This window comes from Ovis aries, chromosome 1 (assembly GCF_016772045.2).
Source record: "Ovis aries strain OAR_USU_Benz2616 breed Rambouillet chromosome 1, ARS-UI_Ramb_v3.0, whole genome shotgun sequence".
Classification (NCBI taxonomy): domain Eukaryota; kingdom Metazoa; phylum Chordata; class Mammalia; order Artiodactyla; family Bovidae; genus Ovis; species Ovis aries.
Genome location: NC_056054.1, coordinates 167,174,486 through 167,197,459, shown reverse-complemented (window position 1 = coordinate 167,197,459; position 22,974 = coordinate 167,174,486). Strand labels below are relative to the sequence as shown.

Here is a 22,974-nt window from a genome sequence, read left to right as displayed (position 1 = left end):
GCACTCATCTCCTCGTGTGAGAGCACCAAAATTGCAACTAGCTATCGAATAATTGTCGATAGGAGGACACTGAAGCGAAGTGAAGTGAAGTCGCTCAGTCATGTCCAACTCTTTGCAATCCCGTGGACGGTAGCCTACCAGGCTCCTCCCACTATGGGATTCTCCAGGCAAGAATACTGGAGTTGGTTGCCATTTCCTTCTCCAGGGGATCTTCCAGACCGAGGGTTCAAACCAGGGTCTCCCTCACTGCAGGCAGACGCTTTATCTCTGAGCAACTGGGGAAGCCCCAGGAGAACACTAGAAGCCACCAAAAAAAGATATCCCATGTCCAAAAACAAAGAAAAAGCCACAGTGAGATGGTAGGAGGGGCACAATCATGAAAAAAAAAAAAATCAAATCCCATGCCTTCTGGGTGGGTGACCCACTGACTGGAGAACAATAGTACCAGAAGTTCTCAGACTATTGTGAAGATTCTGAACACCATATTAGGCTCCCCACCCTGGGGATTCGACAAGGGGACTGGAAATCCCAGGAACCTGGCCTTGGGGGCCAGTGGGATCTGATTATAGGCCTTCCAGAGGAGTGGGGCAAACAGAGATGCCACTCTTGGAGGGCACAACCAACATGTCGTGCACATCAAGATCCAGAGGAGAGAAGCAGTGACCTCACAAGTGGCTGAACCAAAACTACCTGCTAGTGTTGGAGGGCCTCCTGTGAAGGCGTGGGTCAGCAGGGGCTCACCCCAGGGACAGGGCACCAGAAGGTTCCCCTTAGCGTCAACTGTCTTGGAGTTCACCATTCAGTTCAGTTCAGTTCAGCTGCTCTGCCGTGTCTCTTTGCGACCCCATGAACCACAGCACGCCAAGCCTCCCTGTCCATCACCAACTCCCAGGGTCTACCCAAATTCATGTCCATTGAGTTGGTGATGCCATCCAACCATCTCATCCTCTGTCGTCCCCTTCTCCTCCTGACCTCAATCTTTCCCAGTATCAGGGTCTTTTCAAATGAATCAGCTCTTCACATCAGGTGGCCAAAGTATTGGAGTTCCAGCTTCAACATCAGTCCTTCCAATGAACACCCACTACTGATCTCCTTTAGGATGGACTGGTTGGATGTCCTTGCAGTCCAAGGGACTCTCAAGAGTCTTCTCCAACACCACAGTTCAAAAGCATCAATTCTTTGGCACTCAGCTTTCTTCACAGTCCAACTCTCACATCCATACATGACAACTGGAAAAGCCATAGCCTTGACTAGATGGACCTTTGTTGGCAAAGTAATGTCTCTGCTTTTTAATAGGCTGTCTAGGTTGGTCATAACTTTCCTTCCAAGGAGTAAGTGTCTTTTAATTTCATGGCTGCAATCACCATTTGCAATGATTTTGGAGCCCAAAAAAATAAAGTCACCCACTATTTCCACTGTTTCCCCATCTATTTGCCATGAAGTGATGGGACCAAATTCCATGATCTTAGTTTTCTGAATGTTGAGTTTTAAGCCAACATTTTCACTCTCCTCTTTCACTTTCATCAAGAGGCTCTTTAGTTCTTCTTCACTTTCTGCCATAAGAGTGGTGTCATCTGCATATCTGAAGTTATTGATATTTTTCCCACAATCTTGATTCCACCTTGTGCTTCATCCAGCCCAATGTTTCTCATGATGTACTCTGCATATAAGTTAAATAAGCGGGGTGACAATATACAACCTTAACGTACTCCTTTTCCTATTTGGAACCAGTCTGTTATTCCATGTCCAATTCTAACTGTTGCTTCCTGACCTGCATACAGGTTTCTCAAAAGGCAGGTCAGGTGGTCTGGTATTCCCATCTCTTTCAGAATTTTCCACAGTTTATTGTATCCACACAGTCAAAGGAGTTGGCGTAATCAATAAAGCAGAAATAGATGTTTTCATGGAACTCTCTTGCTTTTTTAATGATCTATCAGATGTTAGCAATTTGATCTCCAGTTCCTCTGCCTTTTCTAAAACCAGTTTGAACATCTGAAAGTTTACCATTAACCCTACCATAAAGCCCATAGAGCCCATAGGGCCCATAGACCCCGGGGCTGGGTGGCCTTAGGCCAAGCAACTTGCAAGAAGGGAGTGCAACCCCACCCATCAGAAGATAATTGGATTTTTTTTTGATAATTGGATTTAAACTTTACTAGAAGAAGGCTGAGTGTGGAAGAATTGATGCTTTTGAACTGTGGTGTTGGAGAAGACTCTTGAGAGTCCCTTGGACTGCAAGGAGATCCAACCAGTCCATTCTGAAGGAGATCAGCCCTGGGATTTCTTTGGAAGGAATGATGCTAAAGCTGAAGCTCCAGTACTTTGGCCACCTCATGCGAAGAGTTGACTCACTGGAAAAGACTCTGATGCTGGGAGGGATTGGGGGCAGGAGGAGAAGGGGACGACAGAAGATGAGATGCCTGGATGGCATCACGGACTCGATGGATGTGAGTCTGAGTGAACTCCAGGAGTTGGTGATGGACAGGAAGGCCTGGTGTGCTGCGATTCATGGGGTCGCAAAGAGTTGGACATGATTGAGTGACTGAACTGAACTGAACTGAGCAAGGCCCTGCCCACCAGAGCAATACAGTTTTACCCATCACCAGTCCTTCACATCAAGAAGCTTGGACAGTAAAGAATCTGCCTGCAACACAAGAGACCCAGGTTGATCCCTGGGTTGGAAAGATCCTCTGGAGAAGGGAATGGAAATCCACTCCAATATTCTTGCCTGGACAATTCCAAGGACAGAGGAGCCTGGTGGGCTATGATCCATGGGATCCCAAAGAGTTGGGACATGACTGAGCAACTAACAGTACACTACAGTCCCTCCCATTAAGAAGCTTACACAAGCACCTTAGCCTTATCCATCAGAGGGCAGACAGAAGAAGCAAGAAGAAGCACAGTCTCACATTGCCAAAACAAAAATGATATTACAGAAAGTTAATCATGATGAAAAAGCAGAAAGTTATGTCCCAGATGAAGGGACAAGATAAAATCCCAGAAAAACACCAAATGAAGTGATGATGGGCAACCTTCCAAAAAAAGAATTCAAAATAATGATTGTGAAGATGATCCAAGATCTCAGGAAAAGAATGGAGGCAAAGATTGAAAAGATGCAAGAAATGTTTACCAAAGACCTAGAAGAACTAAAGAGCAAACAGATGAACAATACACTAGAAGGAATCAATAGCAGAATAACTAAGGCAGAAGAAAGGATTAATGACCTGGAGGACAGAGTGGTATAAATCACTGCCGCAGAACAGAATATGGAATGGAAAGAAATGAAGACAGCCTAAGAGACCTCTGGGGCAACATTAAATGCACCAACATTTGCATTATAGGAGTCCCAGAAGGAGAGGAGAGAGAGAAAGGACCTGAGGAAATATTTGAAGAGATAATAGCTGAAAACTTCCCAAACATGGGAAAGGAAATAGTCAACCAAGTCCAGGAAGTACAGAGAGTCCCAGGAAGAATGAACCCAAAGAGGAGCACATCAAGACACATAGCAATCAAATTAACAAAAATTAAGGACAGAGATAAAATATTAAAAGCAACAAAGGAAAAACAGTAAATAACATACAAAGGAACTTCCATCAGGCTATCAGCTGATTTCTCAAAAGAAACTCTACAAGTCAGAATGGAATGGCATGATATATTTAAAGCGATGAAAGAGAAGAACCTACAACCAAGAACACTCTACCCATCAAGACTCTCCAGACTTAATAGAGAAATTAAAAGCTTTCCAGACAAGCAAAAGTTAAGAGAATTCAGCACCACCAAACCAGCTTTACAACAAATGCTAAAGGAACTTCTCCAGACAGGAAACACAAGAGAAGGACAAGACCTACAGAAAAATAAACCCAATAAAGACAATTCAGAAAATGTTAATAGGATTATACATGTTGATAACTACCTTAAGTGTAAATGGATTAAATGCATCAATCAAAAGACATAGACTGATGAAAACATGTGCATGTATACTGTTCCACTTACCATATCACTCTGCTTCAGTTCAGTTCAGTTCATTTCAGTCACTCAGTTGTGTCTGACTCTTTGCGACCCCATGGACTGCAGCACACCAGACTTCCCTGTCCATCACCAACTCCCAGAGTTTACCCAAACTCATGTCCAGTAAGTTGGTGATGCCATCCAACCATTTCATCCTCTGTCATCCCTTTCTCCTCCCATCTTCAATCTTTCCCAGCATCAGGGTCTTCTCCAATGAGTTAGTTCTTCACATCTGGTGGCCAAAGTATTGGAGTTTCAGCTTCAACATCAGTCCTTCCAATGAACACCCAGGACTGATCTCCTTTAGGTTGGACTGGTTGGATCTCCTTGCTGTCCTTGCAGACTCTCAAGAGTCTTCTCCAACACCACAGTTCAAAAGCATCAATTCTTTGGCGCTCAGCTTTCTTCACAGTCCTACTCTCACATCCATACATGACTACTGGAAAAACCATAGCCTTGACTAGACAGACCTTTGCTGGGAAAGTAATGTCTCTGCTTTTGAATATGCTGTCTAGGTTGGTCATAACTTTCCTTCCAAGGAGTAAGCATCTTTCACTTTCATGGCTGCAGTCACCATCTGCAGTGATTTTGGAGCTTGATCCCCCCAAATTGTATGTAATTATTTTATATTGCTAAGTTAATTATGCTCCCATTAAGGGTTGCAATTGTAATTATCTTCTGTTTTTTGTCTGGCTATGGATTATGAAAACTGATAAACATCTTTTACTATGTGATTATTTAACTATTATTCACTTAATACCATTGTATCATGATTGGTCAACAGAAAAATATAGAACTATTATCACCAAACTAGGATCAAATAGAAAAACATGTAATCACTTTTTAAAATCCAGATGCATATCAGAATTATCTTGAAATTTTTGGAAAAATACAAATGCTCAGGTGTTGCTGTTTTTCTCTAGAGCTCCAGACATGTTTCTAATGAGAAGTCATGTTTAAAAACAACTGAACTATATGATGATCTTTTACTTTTATCTAGTTTTTTTCACTTTTTCTATTTCATATTCAGTACTCCCATTTCATTTAGTTTATGTTCTCCACTTCCTCCATCTTTTTTTATATTCTTTCTCAAGTCTTGATCAAATGTAATAGAAAAGATTTTGTATGCACATGTATAATATTTATTTTAGAAAACATGAATTTTTGTTTGAAAAAATATGACTTTTGATTCCAATTGTTTGACTTAGTATGAATAGAATGCTAGATTTCTAATTTAAATGTAGATATGCAACAAGCAACAAAGGTTTACTGTATAGCATAGAAAACTATAGTCACTATCTTGTAATAACCGATGATAGAAAATAATTTGAAAAATATATATTTGTTTGTATAACTGAATCACCTTGCTATGCACCTGAAACATTGTAAGTCAACTATATTTCAATTATATCTATATATTTATATATTTTAAAAAAAAAAGAAAGAAAGAAACATCAGAGTTCTTGCCAAATACCATGGTGACATAAGGTGCAATAATAAACCATCAGAGTTGTTAAAAGTGAAAGCAAGAGAACCTAGAACATTTTGCATACCACTTAGTCATTGGATGCAGGCTACTTCCAAACAGTAAGTATAGTCTTGGGCAAAGAAGCTCCAAGATGGCAATGATGACCCTGTATGCAAGACAGCAAAAGAGATGCAAATGTGTAGAGCGGACTTTTGGACTCAGAGGGAGAGGGAGAGGGTGGGATGATTTGGGAGAATGGCATTGAAACATGTATACTATCATGTAAGAAACGAATCGCCAGTCTATGTCCGATGCAGGATACAGCATGCCTGGGGCTGGTGCATGAGGATGATCCAGAGAGATGATATGGGGAGGGAGGTGGGAGGGGGTTCATGTTTGGGAAGGCATGTACACCCGCGGTGGATTCATGTCAATGTATGGCAAAACCAATACAGTATTGTAAAGTAAAATAAAGTAAAAATAAAATTTTTTAAAAGAAAAACACACACACACACACACACACACACACAAAAAAGAAGCTCCCTTAGACTGAAAACAATCCCCAGATAAGGACTTGTGTGAAAGCTGACTGCAGCCAGTACTCGGGGAAATGAGAAAAGGAGTGCCTCAGTCTTGAAGTGGGAAATCTAGATGTTGCACCGCAGTATCCCCTACACAAGCTAATCTACAAAGCAATCCACATAGATGGGCAATGAAGTAAATGTATATATAAATAAATCAACACTACTATTTAACCAAGACAGTCAAGTCACAAAATCATGGATATTTTAAAATATTATTTTGGAAGATTATTGAGAAAATGTGGCATCAAAAATATAATTTCTATCATTTCTTCTCCCAAAATCTAGTTATAATGGAAATATCAGCCTCTCATGGTGATTCAGTTAAATGAAATTAAGAAGGAAAATGCTTGGATCCATTGCTTTTCCAAAGAGATTGATAAAAACAGCTATACTCTTTATTCAGATTTATGACATATTGCTAATACTAGAATGAGGTAAAACAGGGCTTTAGTTAGGAATATAGGTCCTAGCCAACATAGAAGTAATGGACAAATTCTTACAAATGTATAATCTTCCAGAATTGAACTAGGAAGAAATAGAAAATATGAACAGATCAATTACCAGTAATGAAATTGAATCAGTAATTTTAAAACATCCAACAAATAGAAGTCCAGGACCAGATGTCTTCACAACTGAATTTTACCAAACAGCTACTCTTCTCAAACTATCCCCCCCCAAAAAAGAAAAACCTCATAAGAAGGAACATTTTCAAACTCATTCTGAAGCCAGCATCATTGTGATACCAAAACTAAACAAAGATCTCACTCAAAAAAGAAAATTACAGGCCAATATCACTGATGAACATAGAGGCAAAAACTCTCAATAAAATACTAGTAAATCGAACCAAATAATACATTAAAAGAATCATACATCATGAGCATGTGAGATTTATTCCAGAGATGCAAGGATTTTTCAATATCCACAAATCTGATCAATGTGATACATTACATTAAACAATTGAAGAATAAAAAGCATATGATTACCTCAGTATATTTGGGAAAGGTTTTTACAAAATTCAACATCCATTTATGATTTTTAAAAAAAGTCTTCAGAAAGCAGGCAGAGAGGGAACATATCTCAACATAATAAAGGCCATTACCACAGCTAACATTACATTTAATGGCAAAAAGCTGAAAGCATTTCCTCTAAGATCAGAAACAAGAGAAAGATGCTACTTTCACCACTTTTATCCAACATAGTTTTGGACATCCTAGCCATCGCAATCAGAAGAAATAAAAGGAACCCAAATTGAAAAGGAAGAACTAAATTTGTCACTGTTTATAGATGACATGATACTGTACACAGAAAATCCTAAAGTTGCCACCAGAAAACTACTAGTACCCATCAATGAAATTGGTAAAATTGCAGGATACAAAAATAATATACAGAAATCTGTTGCATTTTTATAAACTATGAACTATCAGAAAGAAAATTAAGGAAATGATACCATTTATCATTGCATCGAAAAGAATAAAATTACCTAGGAATAAATCTACCTAAGGAGTCAAAAGACCTATATTCCAAAAACTATAAGACACTGATGCAACCAATTGAAGATGACACAAAACAGATGAAAAGATGTACTATGTTCTTGGATTGGAAGACTCAATATTGTGAAAATTACTATATTACCCAAGGCAATCTATGGATTCAGTGCAATTCCTATCAAAATACCAATGGTATTTTTCACTGAAATGGAACAAATAATTTTAAAATCTGTATGGAAAAACACAAAAGACCCTGCATAGCCAAAACAATCTTGAAAAAGAAGAATTAAAGCTGAAGGAACCATGCTCCCTGACTTCAAGCTATACTACAGAACTAAGGTAAGCAGTATGGGACGGGCATAAAACAGCCACATGGAGCAATGGAATGGAATAGAGAGCCCAGAAATAAATCCACACATTTATGGCCAATTAATCTATGACAAAGAAGGCAAGAATATTCCACTGAGAAAAGTCTCTTTAATAAGTGGTGCTGGGAAAACTGGACAGCTGTAAAAGAATGAAATTAAAACATTCTCTGATACCATATACAAAAATAATGAAAATGGATTAAAGACCTAAATGTATGACCTGAAACCATAAAACTCCTAGAGGAAAACTTAGGCAGAACATTCTTTGATAAAAAGCATGGTAATGTTTTTGGATCCGTCTTCTAAAGTGAAGGAAAGAATAGCACAAATAAACAAATGAAACCTAATTAAACTTAAAAGCTTTGGCACAGCAAAGAAAACTATTGACAAAATGAAAATATAACCTACTGAATGACAGAAAATATTAACAAATGATACCGACAAGGGATTAACATACAAAATATATAAACAGCTCATACAACTTAACATCAAAAAACAAACAACCAGATTTTTAAAAAGGCAGAAGAATTGAACAGACATTTTTTCAGAGAGGAAATGCAGAGGCCAATAGGCACATGAAAAAATACTCAACATTGCTATAATCAGGGAAATGCTAATTAAAACCATGATGAGATATCACCACACACCTCTCAGAATAGCTATCATCAAAAAGTCTACAAATTACAAATGTTGGTGAAGATGTGAGAAAAGGGAACCCTAAAATACTGTTAGTGGGAGTGTAAGTTAGTGGGAGTGTAAGCTGCTGTGGAAAACAGTATGGAGGTATTTTTTTTAATTGGAGGCTAATTACTTTACAATATTATAGTAGCTTTCACCATACATTGACACAAATCAGCCATGGGTGTGCACGTGTCACCCATCCTGAACCCCACTCCCACTTCCTTCCCATCCCATCCCTCAGGGTCATCCCAGTGCACCAGCCTTGAGCGCCTGTCTCATGCATTGTACCTGGACTGGCAATCTATTTCACTTATAGTGATATACAAGTTTCAGTGCTATTCTTTCAAATCATCCCGCCCTTGTCTTCTCCCACAAAGTCCAAAAGTCTGTTCTTTATCTTTGACTCTTTTGCTTTCTTGCATATAGGGTCATCATTACCATCTTTCTAAATTCCATATATATGTGTTAATATACTGTATGGGTGTTTTTCTTTCTGGGTTACTTCACTCTGTATAATAAGCTCCATTTTTATCCACCTCATTAGAACTGATTCAAATGCATTCTTTTTAATGGGTGGGTAATATTCCACTGTGTATATGTACCACAGCTTTCTTATCCATTCATCTGCCGATGGACTTCTAGGTTGCTTCCATGTCATGGCTATTGCAAACAGTGCTGTGATGAACATTGGGGTACACGTGTCTTTTTCAATTCTGGTTTCCTCAGTGTGTATGCCCAGCAGTGGGATTGCTGGGTCATATGGCAGGTCTATTTCCAGTTTTTTAAGGAATCTCCACACTGTTCTCCATAGTGGTTATACTAGTTTGCATTCCCACCAACAGTGTAAGAGGGTTCCTTTTTCTCCACACCCTCAGCATGTTTAAGAAAAAAAAAAACTAAAAATAGAACTACCATATGACTCAGTAATTCTACTTCTGAGTTGAAAAAAAAAAACTAATTTGAAAAGGTACATGCACCCCAATGTTCATAGTAGCATTGTTTACAAGTTCACAACTTTTAAAGTTATACTTCATTTGTAGTTATTATAAAATTCTGCTATATTCCCCATATTATACAATATATATTTGTAGCTTATTTTATACATAATAGCTGGTACTCCTTATTCCTTACCCTTGAATTGTCCCTCCCCACCTCTCTCTCCCCACTGGTAATCACTAGTTTGTCCTCTATATCTGTGAGTCTGCTTCTTTTCTGTTATCTTCACTATTTTGAAAATAACTATGAGTTTGTTGCATTTTTAGGTTCAACAGATGAGTGACATTAAACAGTTTTCGTCTCTTTGTCTGACTTATTTCACTTAGCTTCCCCCACCAAATTAGCCCATATAGTCCATAACAGACTATAGACATCAGCATAAGTGATCACTAATTAAGAGAGACAAATCATTCCACAACATACACATATATCAAATCATGATGTACACTTTAACTGTCTTCTATTTTGTTTGTTAATTACACCTCAATAAAGCTGAAAAATTGAAGGGGATATAAAGTGTTTCTCAGACAAACAAAAATTGAGAGTGTTCATGACCACCCAGCCTCTCTTATTACACAAGAAATGTTTGAGTTCTTCAAATTGAAGCACACCAAACAGCAACATAAAAACATAAATCTCACTGAAAAAGTAAAGATATGACAAATACAGAATAATTTGACATTGTAATATTAGTTGTAACTATGGTGCCTAAAATAGTTTTTACCCTAACAGTAAAAAGATAAAATTTATTAATGGACTGTGTAGTCAGTAGGTTGTATCTGACTCTTCTGTGACCCCATGAACTGTAGCCAGCCAGTCTCCTCTGCCCATGGGATTTCCCAGGAAAGGATACTGGAATGGATTGTCATTTCATAGAATAATTTAACATTGTAATGCTAACTGTAATGGTGGTGTCTAAATTAATTTTAACCCTAATATAACAGTAAAAGATAAAATTTTTTAATGGTTACACAAAACAAAAAGAAGCAAACTCTGACTATAAGAACACAAAATCTGTGGGAGAAGGGAGTGAAAATACAGTTTTTATTTGTGATTGAAGTTACCAACATGTAAGAGATGCTTATAATTGCAATAAATTTTATGTTAGCCTCAAGGTAACCATAAAGAAAAAACCCTATAATAGATATAGAAAAAGTCAAAAGAATCACTACAAAAATCATCAAATAGCAGAAGAAGAAAACAAGTGGAAAAGAAAAAGCAAAAACAACTGCAAAACTGACATAACAATTAATAAAATGGAAATAATAAGTCTTTACACATCAATAATTACTTTAAATGTAAATGGATGTAGTTCCCCAATCAAAAGGCATAAAGTGCCTGAATGGATTAAAAACAAAGTCTAGTGACATACTGTCTATAAAAGACTCACTTTAGGCTTAATACAGTCTATTTCAGACACATATCTTAAAGTGAAGGGATTAAGGAGGGGGGTTCATGTTTGGGAACGCATGTACAACTGTAATGGATCCATGTCAATGTATGGCAAAACAAATACAGTATTGTAAAGTAAAATAAAGTAAAAATAAAAATTTTAAAAAATAATTCAAAAGAAAAAAAGATATTTATGCAAATAGTAATAAAAAGAAAGCAGAAGTGGCTATTATATCAGAGAAAATAAAATTTAAGTCAAAAATTGTCTCTAGAGACAAAGGTCATTATATAATGATAAAGTTTCAATTCAATAGAAAGATATAGCTATTATAAATACATAAGCATGCAACATTGGAGCAGTTAAATACATAAAGCAAATACTGACAAATCTAAAAGGAGAAATTAACAGCAATACAAGAATAGTATAGGATTTAAACAACTCACTTAAAATAATGGATAGAACACACAGACAGAAGATCAATTAAAAAAATAACTAACTTGAGTAACATTGTAGACCAAATGAACCTGACAGGCATAGAAAGAGCTTTCCAACCCAACAACAGAAGACTACATATTCTTCTCAAACAAACACAGAACATTAGTCAGAATAAATAACATTGGATCAAAAATCAAGTTTTAACAAATTTAAGATCAAAATCATTTCAAGTACCTTTACTGACCATAAGAGGATGAAACTATAAATTAATACCATCTAGACAAAAAAAAAAATTTACAAATGTATGAAAACTAAACAACACACTATAGAACGACAAGTGGGTAAAAGAACAAAGCAAAAGAGAATGTTAGAAGTATCTTGAGACAAGGAAAATGAAAACATATCAAAGCTTCTGTGATATTGCAATAGCAATAATAAAAGGGAAGGAACTGATAAAGATTATAACAGAAATAACCAGATAAATAATAGAAAACCAACAGAAAAAAATCAACAAAACTGAAAGCTGACATTTTGAAAAGATACACAAATCAGCAAACCCTTAGTTATACTTAGAAAAAAGAGAAAAGACTCAACTAAATGAAATCACAAATGAAACAGGAGACATTACCATAGATGCCTTAGAAATGAAAAGGATAATAAGGAACTAATATGAACAATTATACACTAATAAAGAGGATAACCTAAAAGAAATGAACAAGTTCCTAGAAATATACGACCTACCAAAACTGAATCAAGAAGAAATAGAAAGCTTGAACAGACCAATAGCAAATAAGGAGGCTGAATCAGTAATCAAAAATCTTCCAACAAAGAAAAGCCCAGGACCTAATGGTTTTATAGGTAAGTCCTACCAAACATCCAAAGAATTAATACTGAATGTTTTAAAACTCTTCCAAAAAGTACAAAAAGACTGCCAAGCTCATTTTATGAGACCAGCATCACTCTGATTCCAAAACCATACAAAGAAAACTATGAGGCAATACCCCTGACAAACATATATGCAAAAAACCCTCATAAGATACTAGCAAACTGAATTAAACAGCACATTAAAAGGGTCATAAACTATGATTAACTGGGACTTAAAACTAGGAAGCAAGGATGGTTTGACATTTGCAAGTCAATTGTCCATTGATGGAAGAATAATACCACATTAACAAAGTGAAAGAAAAAAAGCACATGATCATTTCTCAGAAAAAGCATTTAACTATAAATTAAACACACTTTCATGACTAAAACTCTCAACAAAATAGTTATAAAAGGAACTTGCTGTGCTGTACTTAGTTGCTCAGTCATGTCCAACTTTTTGTGAACCCATGGACTTTAGCCCACCAGGCTCCTCTGTCCCTGGGGACTCTCCAGGCAAGAATACTGGAGTGGGTTGCCATGCCCTCCTCCAGGGGCTCTTCCCAACCCAGGGATCAAACCCAGGTCTCCTGAAGTGGAGGCGAATTCTTTACCATCTGAGTCACCAGGGAAGCCCAAGAATATAGGAGTGGGTAGCCTATCCCTTATCCAAGGGAACTTTCCGACCCAGGAATCGAACCAAGGTCTCCTGCATTACAGGCAGATTCTTTACCAGCTGAGCCACCAGGGAAGCCCATAAAAGGAATTTACCTCAACATAATAGAGGCCACACATGAAAATCCCACACTAACACCGTAATCAATATGAAATTAAGCTGGAGAATACTGCAAGTTTTTCCAAGGTCTGATACAAGGCAAGGATGCCCATTCTCACCGCTTCTCAACATATTAACTGGAAGTCCTAGCCAGAGCAACTAAATAAGAAAAAGAAGTCATCAGAATCAGAAAGGAAGAAGTAAAAATATCTCTACTTACAGATAACATAATCATATGTAGAAAACTAAAATTTCAATATAAAAAGGATAGTCATGGTGGTTTAGTTGCTAAGTCATGTCCAACTCTTTGAGACACCATGGACTATAGCTTACCAGGCTCCTCTGTCCATAAGATTCTCCAGGCAAGAATACTGGAGTGGGTTGCCATTTCCTCCTCCAGTCGATCTTCTCAACCCAGGAATCAAACCCAGGTCTCCTGCATTGCAGGCAGATTCTTTACCAACTGAGCTGAGAAAGCCCAACAAAGAGGATAGAACTAATAAACTGAGTAAAACTGTGGGATATAAAATCAACATACAGAAACCAGTAACATTTCCATACATAAACAATGAACAATCCAAAATGAAAATTGATAAAATAATCCCATTTATCACAGCAACAACAACAAAAAAAAAACAACAACAAAATACTTAGGATTAGACTTAATTGAAGAAGTGAAAGATATGTACACTCAAAATCATAAGATATTGATGAAGGAAATTTTAAAAGACAGAGATAAATGAAGACACTGCATGCAAACAAGTTTGAGTAATTAACATTGTTAAAATATTCATACTAACCACTACAGATTTAATGCCATCCCTATCAAAATATCAACATCATTCTCTACAGAAATATAAAAATAAGTATAAAATTCGTATGGAACCACAAAGGACTTCAAGCAGCCAAAGCCAACTTGAGCAAGAAGAACAAAGCTGTAGACATACATTTCCTGATTTCCAAATATACTACAAAGCTACAGCAATCAAAACAGTATGGTGTGGTCATAAAACCAGACATATAGACCAACAGAACAGGATAGAGATCTGGAAATAAAGCCACTTCTGTAGAGTCAATAAATCTTCAATAAGCATGTCAAGACTATAATGGGAAAATGTTAGTCATTTCAAAAATGGTGCTGGGAAAACTGAATATCCACATGTATAACAATGAAACTGGACCCCTATTTCACTCCATATACAAAAGTGAACTTAAAATGGATTAAAAACTTAAGCATAAGACCTGAAACCATAAAACTGTTAGAAGAAGAAAAGCTTCTTGACATTGTACCTGGGCAATGATATTTAGGATATGACACAAAAATTATAGGTAACAAAACCAAAAAAAGATATGCATCAAAACTGAAAGACTTCTAAACACCAGAGGAAACCATCAACAAAATGAAAACACAACTTATTTAATGGGAGAAAATATTTATGATAAGGAGTTAATATCCAAACATATAAGGAATTCATACAACTCAATAGCAAAAAAAAAAAAAAAAAAAAATTAATGGGTAAAGAACCTGAAAAGACATTTCTCAAAAGACATACCAATGGCCAGTTCAGTTCAGTTCAGTTCAGTCGCTCAGTCGTGTCTGACTCTTTGCAAGCTCATGAATCACAGCACGCCAGGCCTCCCTATCCATCACCAACTCCCGGAGCTCACTCAGATTCACATTCATTGAGTCAGTGATGCCATCCAGCCATCTCATCCTCTGTCATCCCCTTCTCTTCCTGCCCCCAATCCCTCCCAGCATCAGAGTCTTTTCCAATGAGTCAATTCTTTGCATGAGGTGGCCAAAGTACTGGAGTTTCAGCTTTAGCATCATTCCTTCCAAAGAAATCCCAGGGCTTATCTCCTTCAGAATGAACTGGTTGGATCTCCTTGCAGTCCAAAGGACTCTTGCCAAGAGGTACATGAAAAAGTGCTCTGTATCTCTAATCATCAGAGAAATACAAATCGAAACCACAGTGTTTTTATTTATTTACAATGAAAACAAGTGAGAGTTTTCATACTTGTTAGAATGGCTATTAATCAAGAGACAAGAGATAACAAATGTTGGCAAGAATGTACAGAAAGGAGACTACACGTTGTACACTACTGAGGAGAATGTAAATTGGTATAGCTATTTTAGAAAATAGTATGGATATTTCCCAAAAAATTAAAAATAGAACTACCTTATGATCTAGCAATCCTACTTTTGTGTATATAAACAATGGAAATGAAATGTTTTCCCATGTTCATTATAGCATTATTTACAATAGCCAAGATATAGAAAGAACCTAAATGTCCATTTGTGAGTGAATGAATAAAGCAAGTAGAAAAGAAAAGTGGAATTTGTATTATACACAATGGAACATTATTCAGCCTTAAAGGGGAAGGAAATCTTAACATTTAAACAACATGCATGAACCTGGAGAACATTATGCCAAGTGATGTAAACCAGACAAAGAAAGATAAATATTGCATTATCTCATATGTGTGTGAAATCTAAAACTGTCACATTCATAGATGAAGAGAGTAGAATGATGGTTGTCAGGGCTCAGGAGAGGGGGAAAAGAGGAGATGCTAGTTAAAGGGTACAAGGTTTCAGTTATGCAAGATGAAGTTCTAAAAGCCTAATATTTAGCAAAGTGAACATGGTTACCAGTACCACACTATATACTTGAAGTTTGCTAAGAAGGGTAGATCTTAAGTATTCCCTCCATAAAAAGGAAGGGAAGGATGGAGAGAAGAAGATAGGGAAGAAGGAAACAGGGAAGAAAGGAAAGGAATGGTAACTAAAAGAAGTGATGGATATGTTAATTTACTTGATTGCAGCAGTTATTTAAAAATGTATACCTATATCAAAACATTAAGTCATATACCTTAAATACACACAATTTTTGTTATTATGCCTCAATAAAGATGAAGGTGAAAAGATCATGGTGCTATTACATTGAATTACATGTAGAATATAGTTTAGCAAAATGCATCCTATATTCATATATATAAGGAATCAGTAAATGCCAAATAGTATATTTGAAGATACTATAAACTTAAAGAACCTTCAACCTTCAGTGAAATATGTTCTATGGAAAAGATTCAGGAAAGCCACCTTTCAAAGGATTATAAAATATCCCAAAGCCTCCTGATACAGTGAGACTTAGGTCTGCCTAAGTCTGCATTCTTCTGATGCACTAGGACAACACATTCTTGTGTTATAGCTACATACCTTTTAGCCCACAATACATCTAAAAGAGCTTCTAAAACTATTCACCTTTCACATACTTTACTTTTAATTATAGGTTTTAAAATTTTATTTCAATCATTAGAAAAGAGAAATGTATACATTTCATGAAATAAAATAAATGCCTGACTAATTAGAATAAATATTTCATAATGTGATTTGATTAACCAGGTTTTAACTCATTAAATGAAGTACAACTAGTTTGTAAACACATCTCTAAACAGCCATTTCTTATGCAATAATTAAAGTTAATTTTTGGCTTTATAAGACTGAGTAGGAAATTTAGTATAACACATTTAATAGTTTATTATACTTTTCAAATAAATCTCTGTACTCATGTATCTCCTGGTGGGCTTTATCTCTGAACTATTGTTTGGTGGGAGAAACTATTCTGGAATCTTGGTGGCCTTTATAAAAATATCAAAAGGAAAGTGACTGAAATTAAGCTGTCCTGAAACTGACTCTCCCATTTCTCAAGATTTTCCCATATATTTTGATTTTCTGTGTTTAACTCAGCCTTATCACTGAGAGTCTTCCTCTTTCAGTGAACTTCTTTCAATTTGGGGGAAATGAAAAGATGATAAATTCCCATATGGTCAATGACCAGAAAGTACTATCTGTGTGTTTATAGCCTGTTTGAACAGGACAAAAAGAAAAATAATTTTTTAAAAACAGAGGGGATGGAGACTTTTTTTTAAGTGCTATAGCTGCTCCGTAAGATCACTAATTTCTTGGGTTGTAGAGGAAATTTTGACAGTCTACGAAACTTAATTGATTGTTATCGAAAGATTATACAGATAACTTTGAAACTTTTAGATAACATTCACACCCACCAATTCTCCTAAACCAATATCCTGGAAAGAGCTGAAATTTACCTTTAAGTTATCATGAAGTAAAGGTCACAGAATTCTTGAGAAGCATTCTGGAAAACAATTCACTACTTTATTTTCAGGTGCAAAGAAAATGTGAAACTATGAGAAGCATTTTTAACATATCTTTTAAACACTATCAATGCATCATTACAAAAAATGAAAACAAATGATATATAGTACAGCAAGTAAATAGGAAATAAAAGAATTTCTTCTGATGCACTCTTCCTGCTGAGGTAAATATTAAGGGTATTTTTTTCCACAGCCAGGTTGCAAAGTGCTGGTATAGCAGAAACTTTTTTGCTTAAAAAAAAAAAAGTGCTCGATACAGTATTTACCATAAAAGGTTAACTGTGATGTGTTGGAATCTTCTTGTCCAATTAGATGAAATTATTAAAATACTATGGACTTTATGAGTAGTTTAATTGCTTAGAGCTTAACACTACTAATGGAGGGACACTCTAAATGATAGAATCATAAAGTAGTAGGCTTCAAAAGGACCTTTGATATCATGTAATATGAGCCTTCAACTGACATGTCACAACACTTAAAACAAGAAAAGTTAAACAATTTGTCCAAGGTGAGTGGCAATGCTTGAAATACAACTTATGATCATTCTGAGTGTCATGTTTTTCAGTCTTAAATAAATATAATTTATTTATATGTTACATAGCCTATTTAGGTCACTGGTAGGTTGTAAAGTTTAAAGTGAAGTAATATAGGGAATTCCCAGGTGGTCCAGTGGTTAGGACTCTGCACTTTCACTGCTGAGATCCCAGGTTTGATCCCTTGTCCAGGAACTAGGACCCCACAAGCTGTGCAGTACAGCCAAGAAAAAAAATGAAGTAATATAGATGAATGCACTGTTTTAAAGTTATCTAAACACTGCAATGAAATGTAAGGCAGTATTATTCAAGAAGTAGCATGGTATCCTATAAGAAGACCTAAAGTTAAGACCCAGTTTAACCATTTATGGACTTCCTAGGTGGCTCTAGTGGTAAAAAAAAAAAAAAAAAAAACCTCCCCTGCCAAAGCAGGAGATGGAGAGATGTAGGTTAGATCCCTGGGTCAGGAAGATCCCCTGGAGGAGGGCATGGCAACCCCCTCCAGTATTGTTGCCTGGAGAATCCCATGGACAGAGGAGCCTGGCGGGTACATTCCATGGGGTCGCAAAGAGTTGGACATGACTGAAGCAACTGAGTACATATGCCATTTATAGGATCAACTTCATCTCTGAGCCTGAACTTCTTTATCTTCAAAAAAAGAGGAAATAATGATCTACTCTGCCAACCTTACATAGTTGCAAGGATTAAATGAGGTCAATAACATATGGTAAACATCACACTAACTATAAAATGCTGTAACAGCAAAACCCAAATATAGCTAATATAGTTCAATGTGGCCCAGGAGTATGCAGAGTATTATGAAGAAACAGCAGTCCAGCAAAAAGTACACACGTGCACGTTCACACACACACATACACGTGCACATACACTTGTCATTGCCTGGTTGTTTTTTATTCTAATTTAGCCATCCTATTGGATAATAAGTGGTATCTCAGTGTGGTTTTGATTTTCATTTCCCTAACCACCTCATGCGAAGAGTTGACTCATTGGAAAAGGCTCTGATGCTGGGAGGGATTGGGGGCAGGAGGAAAAGGGGACGACAGAGGATGAGATGGCTGGATGGCATCACCAACTTGATGGACGTGAGTTTGAGTGAACTCCAGGAGCTGGTGATGGACAGGGAGGCCTGGCGTGCTGCGATTCATGGGGTCACAAAGAGTCGGATACGACTGAGCGACTGAACTGAACTAAACTGAACTAATGATATTGAGCATCTTTTCATGTGCTTATTGACCATTTGTATGTCGTTTGGAGAAATGTTTATCCAATTCCTTTTCTCACTTATAAGTGGATAATTTTTCTTTTTGTTAGAAATACTCTTTATATACTGAACACAAATTCTTTAGGAGAGAGATGATTTGCTATGTTAACCATACTAGATCTTGGCTGTACATAAAAGACGGGTCAGAACTGTGAACTGTGAAAATTCATTGATGTCTATGCTCTCCCACCATCTCACCCTTCCACTCCCACCCTACTCCACCTTTAGTTTTTGCCATAGTTCCTGTTGGAAGAGTCCAACATTAGTACAGCTGAACCAAAAGGCAAAAGGTTACAACTCTGCCAAGATATGCTGGGAAATCAGTATGTTCTCAATGATCAGATGTATTTGTGGTACATCTTCAGCTAAAAAGTTCAGAAGGGCCAGTGTAGAAAATATGGACCCAGAAGGGGCAGAATTGGGTAACAGCATAACTATTTTTCTCTTCTTCTATAGGCAAAAAAAACTGTAAGAAGAAATGCCAACTAAAGCCTGAGAGAAGAATCAGAAAAGCATAAAAGGTAAATATAAGAACTCAAAAATACATAGTGGTCTCTGCTTATTTTTCAAAGGAGCCAGTTGTTCTGTGTAACTCAGGATATCATTGGGTACTATCACCCAGTACCTCTTTTCCAAAGTTGCTGCAGGTTAGCACTACATCTACCTAAAGAGAGACTGGAGTCATCTTAGAATTCTGAGCACAAGAAAATGGAATTAGATTAAACTGGAAAGTTTTCATCCCAACTCCCTTATTATAGAAAAGAGTCTTTGATTGGTCCAGGCTAGTCAAGTTACCACCTCTGCTCCAATCAAACTGACCAACTTCATGTAACACAAATATGGCTCCTCCAGTAAGGAAAGCTGAAAACATGTCTTAGATGAGATCACGCTTATGGCAGTTTCACTACCTAATGAGAAAAACAGTGGTAGTCTATCAGGTTACATAATCTCTGGGCAAGTCCAGTCTTTACAGTCGATATATTTTTTAATGCATTTGTCCTGTTTAGAATCAGTGAGGCTTTTCTAACTTCTCCATACACACACTTACACACACACTTCCCATAGACCAGTTAAATTACCACTACAATTATGACATTTAAATACTTTTTGTAAATATATATCCATGTTTATGTCTTTTTCCAAACAGTGAATTCTCCCATAACACAAAATAACCCCAAATTCTGAGGGGGTTTTTTGTGTTGTAAAGTTATACTTAACTTTTTCAAGTGAATAGTTTCAAATTACATTTTCAACTGGGAGCATGGATCAGTGGTTAAAAACAGGAAGTTTGATGAGCAAATTTGAAACCAGTGAAAATACAAAAGATAATGAGGGAAATTCAGAGAAACCTGAAATTGTCCACAGTTGTGAAGTGACAGTTATGGAGCCATTCCTAAGATTTCCCACATGAACCTGGTGGTGGAAAGCATGATTACAATATCCTGTCAAACGAGTAGTAAATCAGCAGAAAGCAATCACAGGCTGTTCTCACATGTGAATTTAAAGGGTCTTCCTTAGTATTTTGGAAATTTAATGAAGTTTTGCTTATCTTTATTCAAGAAATCCTGGAATAATCACTGCCTGAGACTATCATGTTAGCAGAATTCTTTAAGAACCAATCTTGCAAATTTTAAGGATAAGCACCAGAATGCAATGAAAAAAGTACAATCAAAAAGGCTAACTTGAAGTTCCCCTCAAAGGCAGTTTTAGAACACTCTGAGAAAGGGAAGCCTTCAAACTAGTAGAAACTGGAGAGGAAGAGAGGAAGGCAAGTGAAAACTCATCACGTCAAATAACTCATTTCTATGGCTCAAAAAGCATAAACGGCTGTTTTGGGAAACTGAAGTCAATCTTTTTTTTTAGCCTTGCATTAGAATTAAAACCCCCAATATTGATAATATGGCCCTTTCCTTGGTCTTTGCTTGATATATTTATAATGGTGTATTTGATGGTAAAATGATGAATAAATAAAGTTTCACTAAGTTACTGGCATATCTAAGACTGGCAAATCTAAGACCCACAAATGAAGGGGTGACAATCATGGCCTGAGACATCGCAGACTCTGAATGCTCAAGCAATCTCTGCAAAGTTCACCAAAAACACACTTCCTCAGAGACTTGTGATGATTTTCCAAATGTATCCGAGGTGAAAATTAACATTCCAGATTAGGCTTAAAAATATGTTTAAAATATTCTTTGTATTTGAAAAATTCACAATGAAATGGAAGTTTATCAACCACACAGATGTAAACTCTCTTAGCTAGAAGAAAAGCCTCGCCGGGGAAAAACTAATTCTCAACTTTTAAAATCGTCCTAAATTTGGCTCCCCAAAGACCTTCTTGAAATTCATCAAGTTCTCACCTATGACTTAAGCTTGTAAAACAAGAGAATATATGACTTTTATTATGTCTTAGCCAAGACAGTCCTACTTGTCCTGATGTTACTGACTGATGTGGCAAACCCCAGCATTTTCTGAACTGCTTACCTTACTCTGGGCTTCCCTGGTGGCTCAGAGGTTAAAGTATCTGCCTGGAATGCGGGAGACCCAGGTTTGATCCCTGGGTCGGGAAGATCCCCTGGAGAAGGCAATGGCAACCCACTCCAGTACTCTTGCCTGGAGAATCCCATGGAGGGAGGAGCCTGGTAGGCTACAGTCCGTGGGGTCACAAAGAGACGGACACAACTGAACGATTTCACTCACTCACTTTACCTTACTTTTGGATCAGATCCCAGAGTTCGGTCACCCTAAGATGACTGAGAGAAGTTCTGTCACAAACTGTGGTACATCAATTAACAGGCTTTTATTGAGTATCATTTGTATACTCAGCCCCCAAATCTTATATACTGTATACTTACAGTCCCAAAATTTTAGGCCACCTCCGTGTACCTAGGTTGCTTTATCTCTGGTTATGTCAAAGTGACTGCCTTTACACAGTGACGAGAGGGACGCTAAGATCCCCTCAGGCTACTCAACAAATGCCGAGATTTGGGGTGCTCCTGCGATGACTAAGAGCTAGACTTTTTATGATGTTGTCATTTCCTCTCTTTACCACATCTCATTCTTTCCAGGGCATTTCCTTTATTTTCAGATACAGGGCAATTTGCCAGCCTATCTTCTGTCAGGGATGTTAATCATTATACTCTGCCAAGAATTAGAATGGGATTAGAACAAAGACTGCTTTCAAAACTCCCTTGCTCTGTCACCATAATCCTAGTTTTGTGACTTTTGAGGGGACTTATATGTCTTTACATTTCATACTTTTCTGACCCAATCAGAAAATGACAGCTTTGTTCCCCCCCAAATGAACTGCCTTTCTTTTTTTCTTCTTCTCTTTCTTATTATTATCCCTCTTCTCTATTTCTCTTTCTCCTCTCATAAACAGTGGTTCTGTTGTCTAAAAAGACTTTCATAAGTGGGTCTGCATATCAAAGGTTTATTATTGTCATTAAGCCAAAACATATTGAGAGCCCACTAGACCTGCTACTTCAAAACACAGATACAGTAACTGGCTACAGTCTTAGAGTTATGGTCTCAGGGAGGGAGAAGGTGGAAAGTGTAAATGAATAAATAACCACTAAAACGGGAATAAGTTGAGGATGAGAAGTGCAAAGTCTTTGAGGAGTCAAAGGAGAGAGAAGTTGCAAGTGTTTGGGTGATGAGGGAAAGTGTTTGGGTGATCATACTAGTAGCACATGTGGTAGACAGAGTCTGGTTTGATGTCATTCCAGACCTAGGAGGAAAGGCAACCGAAAAGTAAGAATGTATTAGAGGCATGCAGACCACATATAAAAAAAATTGTGACATATAGGTCTGTAAAAAATAACTTGGACCTTGTGTTTTCCTATTTCATTTTCTGGAAAATAATGAAGCAGCAAAGGTTTCTGAGCAGGAGAGTGGCCTCATCTGAGGAAGCCTGGGGAAGGTCAACCT

General features: G+C 37.0%; 1 long non-coding RNA gene across 1 annotated transcript in view; it reads right to left on the bottom strand.

Moving 5' to 3' along the window:
- The window catches only part of LOC121816352 (uncharacterized), a 361,933-nt gene extending 346,941 nt beyond the window's left edge, over window positions 1-14,992 (bottom strand). Inside the window, exon 1 of the long non-coding RNA XR_006055889.2 lies at window positions 14,610-14,992. This is a non-coding gene — a long non-coding RNA (uncharacterized LOC121816352). The remainder of the gene's footprint in view (window positions 1-14,609) is intronic.
- Between the last annotated feature and the right edge of the window lie 7,982 nt (window positions 14,993-22,974).